Source organism: Gopherus evgoodei, chromosome 6 (assembly GCF_007399415.2).
Source record: "Gopherus evgoodei ecotype Sinaloan lineage chromosome 6, rGopEvg1_v1.p, whole genome shotgun sequence".
Lineage (NCBI taxonomy): Eukaryota > Metazoa > Chordata > Testudines > Testudinidae > Gopherus > Gopherus evgoodei.
In genome coordinates, this window is record NC_044327.1 from 93,027,607 (window position 1) to 93,036,991 (window position 9,385).

The following is a 9,385-nucleotide window of genomic DNA, read 5'->3' on the forward strand; positions in this document are numbered from 1 at the left end:
CATTTTCATAGGAAACTGCTCTGTTTTTAGTGATTCATTCCCGAAAAAAAAAATCTGTTCATCGACTGATTCTAACCATTTTAGGTAGGGAGCAAAACAGATTCTCTTCAGTACAATCTAATTAGTTTTCACTCTTTCTAAAAGGTTAGTGGACATGGAGGAAACTAAATATTTTTTGAATTCTGGCTTACTGTTGACCCTATATTTTTCTTTTTAATCAAGGAATTTTTAATCACAAAACTCTGGAAAATCCTGAACTCTATTATTAAATGTTACATTTCTCTTTGGTATGTTAAATTAGTTACTACTGTTATGTAGGCCCAGTATTAAACAAATGAGTTTTAGGCTGGTATTTAGTATTTTGTAGCAGGAGCATTTTTTCACTGATCTGACACCAAACATTTTTAATTAGAACATAAAATCAAACTATTTTTTTTCAAATATGTTCTCCTGAGGCAAGTTTTCCCATGATTTCCTTCTAGGATTCTGTGGACTATTTAAATTGTTTTCCTCCTCTCTGAATCTCCAGCCTCATTGTAACCTCTGCCTTTGCATCCAAGGATAACTGAATGGACTCCCTTTAAACACCATTAGCACCACTTCTGTATCAGTTCTTTAGGTTGACTTATCTCAGCACTGGTGCTTTCTGCTTCTGTGTACATCAACAAGCACAACAGGGCTCCATTCGTGATGGGGACTTGCCTGAACATTCCTGTAATTTATATATTAAATACAGTAAATTGAGGGATGTTGAGGGAACTACCAGGCCTATCCATCATACACTTGTTGAGGGCTTAAAAAATGCAGGATTAAAGGCAAAGGTAGAGTAAAGAAAAAAAAGAAAAGTACACCTCTTCTGTCCAGACTGCTATCTCTGGCATTTTCTGTAGCCGAGGGCAGAAACCACATGAATTTTGAAGGGGGTTAGAAGGCTGGTCAGAAAGCCAGTTCCAGGTATTGATCAGTTAATTAAGAATTTAAAGAGACCTCAAAAGCCTCTGCAGTTCAAGGCCTTGAAATGTGAGCACAGAAGTGGGGAAAATTCTATTGTGGGTGCTTCTCCTCTGAACAGCTTCTTGGAAAGAAAGACATGACCCAGGCCTGCAAGCCCTCTGCATATAAAGCTTGCATGAATTTCAGTGGGAGTTACACTTGTGGTTGATAAGGCCCAAAGTTTCTCCTGAAAAATTTCATTAACGAACTGAAAGGCAAAGCCACAATGTAACATAACAAGCAAGGAAAATTGTCAAACCAGGTGATTGGGGAAAAGAAGTAAAGACAGAAGTGGAGGAAGGGTGAGATAAAAGAGAACTCAGTTCACCAAAACTGGATTATCAAGGTGCAAGCCACATTCACAGGAGGTGTTTGCTGTGAAGGACATCTTTAATCTTCATTCATCAGGGGCTCCACAGAAGGACTGCTGGCAAAGGCTGCCTAAGGGGGTGCAATAAATCAGCAGAATTTCCATCTACCCTAAGCATACCATTCTCTGGAGCTGGTGCTGATCCCTTTGAGGTTTGTGCTTGCTGTCTGTTAGCAAGTAGCTGAGTTGAGCCATTACACCTTTGGGTAGACTTTCCGTTTACAAAGGCCCTGCCTGTGCAGTACTTGAGAGTGAAATTAGCCCAGGGAGCATATTTCCTTGTAGCAAAGAGGTTCTGCCTGATCTCAAGTTGGAAATTCAAAAAACCAAAAACTGAGGTGAGAGAAAGGAAACCAGAGTCGTATTTGTTTAAAAGATCTGAGATGAGGGGAGTAGCATCTACCGAACAGGATGAATGGGGAAGGCAGAGTTCCCACAACATCAAGTCTCTCACTTCAATTTCCCCTGACAAATCCCTTTTGTGCATTCACTGTCAGATTACTTTTAGGAGGCAGGAAAGTTTCAAAATTCTTCTGTTGCTTTTAAAATCTTTTAAATTTCAAGTCAGATTCATCTCTGGGTAATTCCATTGATTTCAGTGGATTTACAGTGAGGATGAATTTGGCCCCGGGGGAAGATTGTATGGGATGTCTGCGTGTAAGGAAGTTCTGTTGGAAAGTGCTCTGGGAGGAGTGAATGTCTGCATCACTTGTCATCAACTGACTGAGTCCTGTGGACACTTGAGATGATATCATATTATTCTGGAATAGACAGATATTGTGTGTGTGTGTGTGTGTGTGTGTGTGTGTGTGTGTGTGTGTGTGTGTGTGTGTGTGTGTACGCGCGCGCACACGCACGCTTCTTGGCCTTCTGGCTGAGGAGTGAAAACATTATGTAAAGTCTGTGGCTATCCCAGCAGAGTTCACATTGTCTTTGCTAATTTACTTATGTAAAACCCCAAAGGATTACGCAGAAGTATGTGGAGTCAGGATAAACACAGAAAACCAAGCCAAGTTCGTTGCAAACATGAAAGAAGGGAGAAAAAATCACAATGAAGAGAAAGAATTAAAGGCTGTGAACTGTGATGTATTCCTGTCATAGCTTGGAGAAAGGGCATATAGTATTCCAAAGAATCAAGCTTAATGGATAGCCTTTGGAAGGCATAACAGTAACATGAAAAGCAAGCTGCTTCTTTGCTTAAAAGTGTTTTTAACATCAATACATTGCCACTCACGACCTACAGAAATGGCTGAGGATGCTAAAAATTACACAGGAATGTATAAAAGAAAAAGCCCAAGCTTGCTATCATATTGAGATGCATGGAGGCAAACCCAGCCAAATACATGCTGAATAGATTGTAAAGAAGCTGAACTGGCACATGAGTAACAGTCATGCTGCAAGTAAAAGAGGTGAAGAATGGACTAGTTTTGTGACTCATACAGATATTACAAAGAGCAAAGGCTAGCTGCTAGTTGTATGTCTTACAATTCCATGTGAGATAACAAAGTCATATGTACTTATAGTCCCTACATATTGCAAATGGAGAGCTTTGGCAGTACCTACTAGCTTTGTTTGATTAAAAGCAAGAATGTTTAGAGAGGTAAGTATGAGACTTTTGTTCTGCAGTTGACAAAATATGGCTATGATAACAATATCTCCGAAGCTCCTAAGATTTTTCCTCAATCCACCAAGATCACCCCGAACCTGACCAGGCACATAGGAAAAGCACATGCATGTCACTCATCTGAAGGAGCCAAAAATCCTGACCAGTCATACTTCTGGACCTTCCTCTTTGGTTAAACTTTTCCACAATAATTAGAATAATTCAGAATGACTCTTAGAGCAATTATCCAAGTTCAATACACCCCAAAAGAACCCTTACCCCAAGAGCAGTTTTTTACAAACAGTAAAAGGAGAAAAGCCAAAGAATTTTTTACATTCACTAGGGACCTTGATATGCTAATCTATTGACTAGAAGGTGCTCCAATATTATGGTGATGAGCAAACTTACAAACACTAGAATGGGCTGGGAAACTATTTTGTTCCTGCAAAAAATGTCAATTGAAATGAATTCTTTTGTTTTTGTCAGCAAAATTCTTTGACATTTTTTAGGTTTTATGTCAAAACTCAAACACTGTGGGTTTTTTTCATTTCTCAGCCACTGAACACTGAATTTTTTATTTTTTTCTACAAAACCCCAGAAATTTTCAACAAAAACGTTTTTCGCAAAAATTTCATTTTGTCAGAAAGCTATTTTCTGTTAAAAACAGAACGTCAGTGGAATGTTTTTGACCAGCACTACAACGCACTGAGAGAGATATTTAATGGTTCTCTTAGCTGCGACATCGCAGAAAGTGGTAAAATAATGTATTACAGACAACATATCTGCAACTGTGACATCTGTGTTTATTTTTCAGCCAAGTAAAATGATATAAACATAGATTCTGCCTCTTATTAAATATGAGTAATTCTTTTTCTGTTGCTGAAGTTCCATTACAACCCCTCCCACTGCTCTGTACAGATTATTTCATGTTCATGAAAGGTATAGGTTAGATAGCTCTGCAGACTGAAGTGTTCTGTGTAGACAACACATACATCAAGAGTAAGAGTCTTACGAGTTTTTACAACTACCATATCACTGATGCACCCAGTGTAAGTCAACACTGCCTTAGAGGGACCCCCTAAGAATTAGAAAATGTAATTAAATGTCTATAGCCATTAAATTTATATATTTTCTTTTGAGACTGTTAATAGAGGTGACAGTTGTGAGATGGGTTTTAATACGGACATCTGACCTTGGGAGGATTCAGATTCCATAATGATGGGCACTATGCAAAAAAAGATAGATTTACATAACAGGATGGTGTGTCCCCTTTCAGGAGTAGTGGGGGAGAAGGACAGGCAACCGCAGTTCCATGACTTGTCCCCTTTAAGGAAACAGGTGTTTAAGGGAGCAGCAGACAAGATGGGAGATGGTCTTAATCAGGTAGCCATCTCCTAAATATGATAAAACCCAACTGCTAAGTGACTGTTAGAAGGGGAGAGAAGGCAGACAGCCTGGAGAAGAGAATTGCAGGAGCCTATTGAGTCAGGAGAGAGGTTCCCTGGGATGGGAACCAGAACCAGAAGAGAGACTGGTGATCTGGAGAAGTCATCTTGAATCACAGTACAGCCACAAGAAGAAGAGTTGTGAGTCTCCTGAACCAATGGGAAGAACCAACAGAGACCAGGGCCGAGGAGATCTGTGGAAAAGACTTTCTAGAGAGGCCAGAAGCTGCAGTGAGACTGGCAGAGCCCCCTAACTCAGAATGAACTGTATCAAAACTGGGAACTTGAAGCCCTGGAATAAGGGTGACATGGAAGCATCAAGAGGGAAGGGTTGGGCCTGAAAGGGCCAAAGACTGACTTTTGTAAAGACATCATAACCCCAAAGGGGGTACTTGAAGTACTCAGGACTATGAATAAGTTACTCGGAGAACCAGGAGGGAGAAGAGGACGGGTGCCTGCAGGACCACATTGGTCCATGAGAGGTTGTGCTCTGGAATGCCACCCTGCCAGTTAGATTTAGATGAACTACAACTCATTTTGTGTAAACTCTCATATGGTAAAGGCTCTCCAGTTTATTCCATGGACTCAGTCATCTGAGACACCCAGTTGCCCGTAAAACAATTATTCATAGCAGTCAGTGATCAGTTTAAGTAGTGATACACCTAGCAGATAGGCAGCACCTTCATGTCTTCAAAGCATGCAAGGCACAAAGCCCTGCCATGCAATATTTTCAACTTGATGGTGAAAGTTTTGGAGTAGGTTGATCTTCCAATTTAACAGAATTATTTTTGGAGGGGGAGGGGAGATATTTCAATATAAATATGATTGATCCAAATTCTGCATGACAGTAATATGTACATAAAATGTTCATGCATAAAATGCCTCCTTGAGAGATATCAGTAGCTTGAAACTAACAAGAAATTAGGGCCTCATCCTATGAAATCAGTGGGAGTTGAAGGTTCAGGAGGAATGCAGAATCTAATCAGTTTCATTCTGCTGCTTGGGCTAGGGAAATAACCTGTGCTGAAGCACCAGACAAGAATGATTCTTTGCTGCTACCCTGACTAGAGTTGTTAGTTTTAAATCTTAGTCCTTTGGGATAAAGTTGCCAAATGATGAATTTGTGCCAACTTGACACTGTGTTGATATCAAGCTACATAACTTGACAAGTGACAAAACTTCATAATGTCATGTTGGAATATCATCTCAACAAAAGGTAACAGATATTGTTCTGTCAGGCCCCAAATGATAGCATTGACAAAATCAGGGTTGTTTCATAAAACTGAGATAGTAATGGATGTAAGGGAGTGGAAGAGTGTTTCTCACTTTCACATATGATACTAAACTACAAAAGCAGTGCCTCTATTGTTCCTCCACATAACATTTTTCTGATAGGAGTAGCAGAGTGAAACTTACAATGGTTGTGTTAGTTCCACCCCACTGTTGCAGCCAGAGCCATTAGACAAGTGCCCTAACCAGGAGAATCTTCACTTTTGTTTTTTGACACAAATGAAAATAGCAAAACATGTCCTCTGACATAAGCATTTTCATGTCTAAAGTTGCACACCTACATCTAAGACATCATTAGAGGACACTTTTGAAAATTGGGACCATAATATAAACATATATACCACTGTTCTCACTGCAATTGTCCTTTTGTGTAGTGTGTTTCTGTTATTTATAGCTGCTATAAAAATTCTATATTATGAAATAATATGCATTACAATAAAATGTTTTTAAGAAAAAAATTAATAAATATCAATATAAAAGAAACATAATAAAATGAGTGGTTGCTGTTTGATATACAACCCTTTGGGGGGAAAATTAATTTCAGTTGGCATTGGCAACTTTAAAAAAAATGTTTGCCAGATAATAAATTGTTACAGAAATATTTTTTGTAGTACTGATGTGTTTAATCACCAAAAAAAGTGATCAAATACATTTTAGTTAGTATTTTTAAATATAAACAAAATTGTTGTCTACAAGTTATTTTCTTACAAAAGTGAAAAAGAGAAGGTGTCAGCTGTCTAACCTAAAGGAATACTGCAGAGAAGTGTTGTTTTGATTTGTTATTCTTAAAACAGGTACCCATAACTGTTTTTTCAAAACAAGTATGCCCAGGACTTTGCTAAATTGGAAATAAAATCAATTTGCTACTAATAGAATGAGAGCAATACTATCCACATGCTTCAGTTGTCATTTCCCTATTATCAGTGAGCCTCAGAATAACAGAATAATTTAATGTTTTTACTTGCAGCTGAAGTGGTGCAACTCCCACCCAATTCTCTTTTTAACTGTTAAACCACAAAAAACAAAAACCAAAAAAAACCCTCCTATACTAAAATGAAGTTGAGAGTTCTGAGGAAAGCATGTATTCAAAGATAAGGCTGCTGATACGCAGCCCCTTACTGTTAGAATTGTTCCTTGTTATTGCACCTCTCATGTGAGATGATGATCCTGGGCTTTTGTACAACTTCCACAATTCCAGAACTTTATTTTAAGTGTTGTTTGGAATATAGGCTGTAATGGGTAGGGAAAGAATGCCTGGAATAGAGTTAGTTAATCTATTCAAGTAATATTTGTTACAAATGTTGTATTTTTTGTGTAAGCAGAGTCAGGATAAGCTCTACCCTGACATCTGGTGGAAAGAATTTCAGAGAGTGTATTTGCATAGGCACGCCTACACTATCCCAGACTGCTGAGCTGTGGGACTGCTTGGTGACAAATGACTCACCCTCAGTTTGGTGGTACTTGCTAGACAAAGGACATGGGTTCCAAAACCCAGTGAATGGAGAGAGGCTGGGGACAGGTATCTGTGCCTGGTGGTGCAGTCTTCTTGTGGAGCCAGAAGCACCAGTTCCACCCCCTCCTCTCTCCACTGTGGAATGTCAGAGTTGATTTTTTTTATTCCCTCAAGAATCTAAATACAGGTTACTGAGCTGAACTCACTTTGGGCTAATGGTGCACTAGCACTGGGGCTCCCCCACTAAGAGCTGAGATCACTATGAGTTGAAATCACTAAAGAGCTGAAAGTACTGAGCTGAGAGCACTGAGTACTGTGCTAACTAGTGGGGGAGCCTGAAGCTATACTGTGGAACAGAGCAGCTGGCGGAGTGGAGCAGTTGTGGGGACGGCTGGTGGCAGCAGAGCGGCTGGCAGAGCGGAGTAGCTGTGGGACAGGTTGAGCGGCCCACAGAGCGAGCGGAGCTGAGCAGTTTGCAGAGAGAACTGGAGCAGCTCATGGAGCAGAGCAGCTGGTGGAGCGGAGCAGTTTCTGAGGACGGCTGGAGGAGCAGTGTGGAGCGGCTGCTAAAGCGGAGCAGTTCGTGGAGAAGGCGGGAGCAGAACCCACGGAGAGGCAGGGCAGTTGGCCCCGGACCACGTAAGGTGTCCCTTTCTACCCAGGCTGGGGGGAGGGACCTCTACAGATAAACTCTCGAACCCTGGGGTGGCATTGACCAGAGACTTTTGGGTTGTTGGACTTTGGGGTGATGGGACTTAAAACCCTAAGGGGAAAAAGGACAGTGCCAAACGTACTTGGAGGTGGGTTTTTGTTTATGGTTTGTGTTATAACCCTGTTTGTGGTGTTTCTCCAATGGGATGCTGCATTGATTCCTTCCTTTATTAAAAAGATTTTGCTACACTCAGACTCCGTGGTTGCGAGAGGGGAAGTATTGCCTCCTAGAGGCGCCCAGGGGGGGTGTGGTATGTGAGTGTCCCAGGTCACTGGGTGAGGGCTCGAGCCGGTTATGCATTGTGTTACTGAAACGGAACCCCTGGATACTGAACCCGGCCCTTGTTGCTGCCAACTCAGAGGGGCAGAAGGGTTACATTTGTATAACAAAGGAGGGAGAGGGGTTGGCTAATAGATATCTACAGCATCAGCCCCTCAAAGCCATGTGGAAAATACAAAAGTGAGTTAATGCAGCCTGGAACTGCATTAGCTTTTCAGCAGCCAGTGTCAGTAGCAGACAGCCTGAAACAAAAGCACCAAAGGTTGTGAATTGTCCCATCCAACTTAATTCTGCAATCTGCAGCTCGGGGAAAGCCTTCACCACTATCATCCCAGCAGAGAACTCTATAGAGGTGCAGGTACTAGTGTGGCTTAGTTTCATCTCATCATATTTCTTCTAGAGAAGCCAACCCCTTTAAGAGAAGGTGTCCCCGGATGGCCTGATGCTGAGGCGTCACTCGCTAAGGAAAAGGAATTCTGAAAATTATAGTTCCTCAGGAAGAGTCGTGTCTCAGGGATCTCATGACTGCCTGTGGAGGAGCCATATAAGAAGTAGCCTGTGCTCAACACAGAGAGGCGAGGGTTGGGAAGGGACCTTACTGGGGCTGTGCTGCACTGGCTTTGTGGAAAGCCTGGGATGAGAGATCCCCTGGGGTGAGAGGGGGTTATGATTCTCTAGCAAGAGCAGCAGCTGATGGAGCCTAGTCGTCTTCTTTTGCATGGCATAAAAACATCAGTGTTAGATGTCCAAGTCTAGACTAGTGACTTGATTGCCTCAGGTGATGCAGATTGGATGGAAGAGATACCACCAGGATATGATTGTGTGAGACATTGGTTGATGAGGTGTTCCAACTTTTGAAGTCACAAGTAGGATTGTGTCTCAGTTCCCATTTATGAAGGAGGTAGGTGCATCTGCCTTGTGATGTGGAGCGGTGGTTCAAAGTGGACCATATTTTCTGTGGGAGTGAAAAGCCAGTGGGTTCTTTGGTTGGGTCCTTAATCAGGTGTTTGTTTGGGATGGTGGCATCCTTCCATCTTGCTCACCATTGATCTTCAGGACAGAACCCTGAGTCTTCAAGCTCTTGAACTGAAAGCTAAAGGTTTTCTGGATTTGTGTCGGAATCTCAATGTTATTTAGGTCTTCACATATTGGAAGACCCTTGTTCCCTCGAATATGATGGGATTCCCAAAGGATTTTCACATTGTGATGAATGTGGGATGGGTGGATGTGTGCTAATACA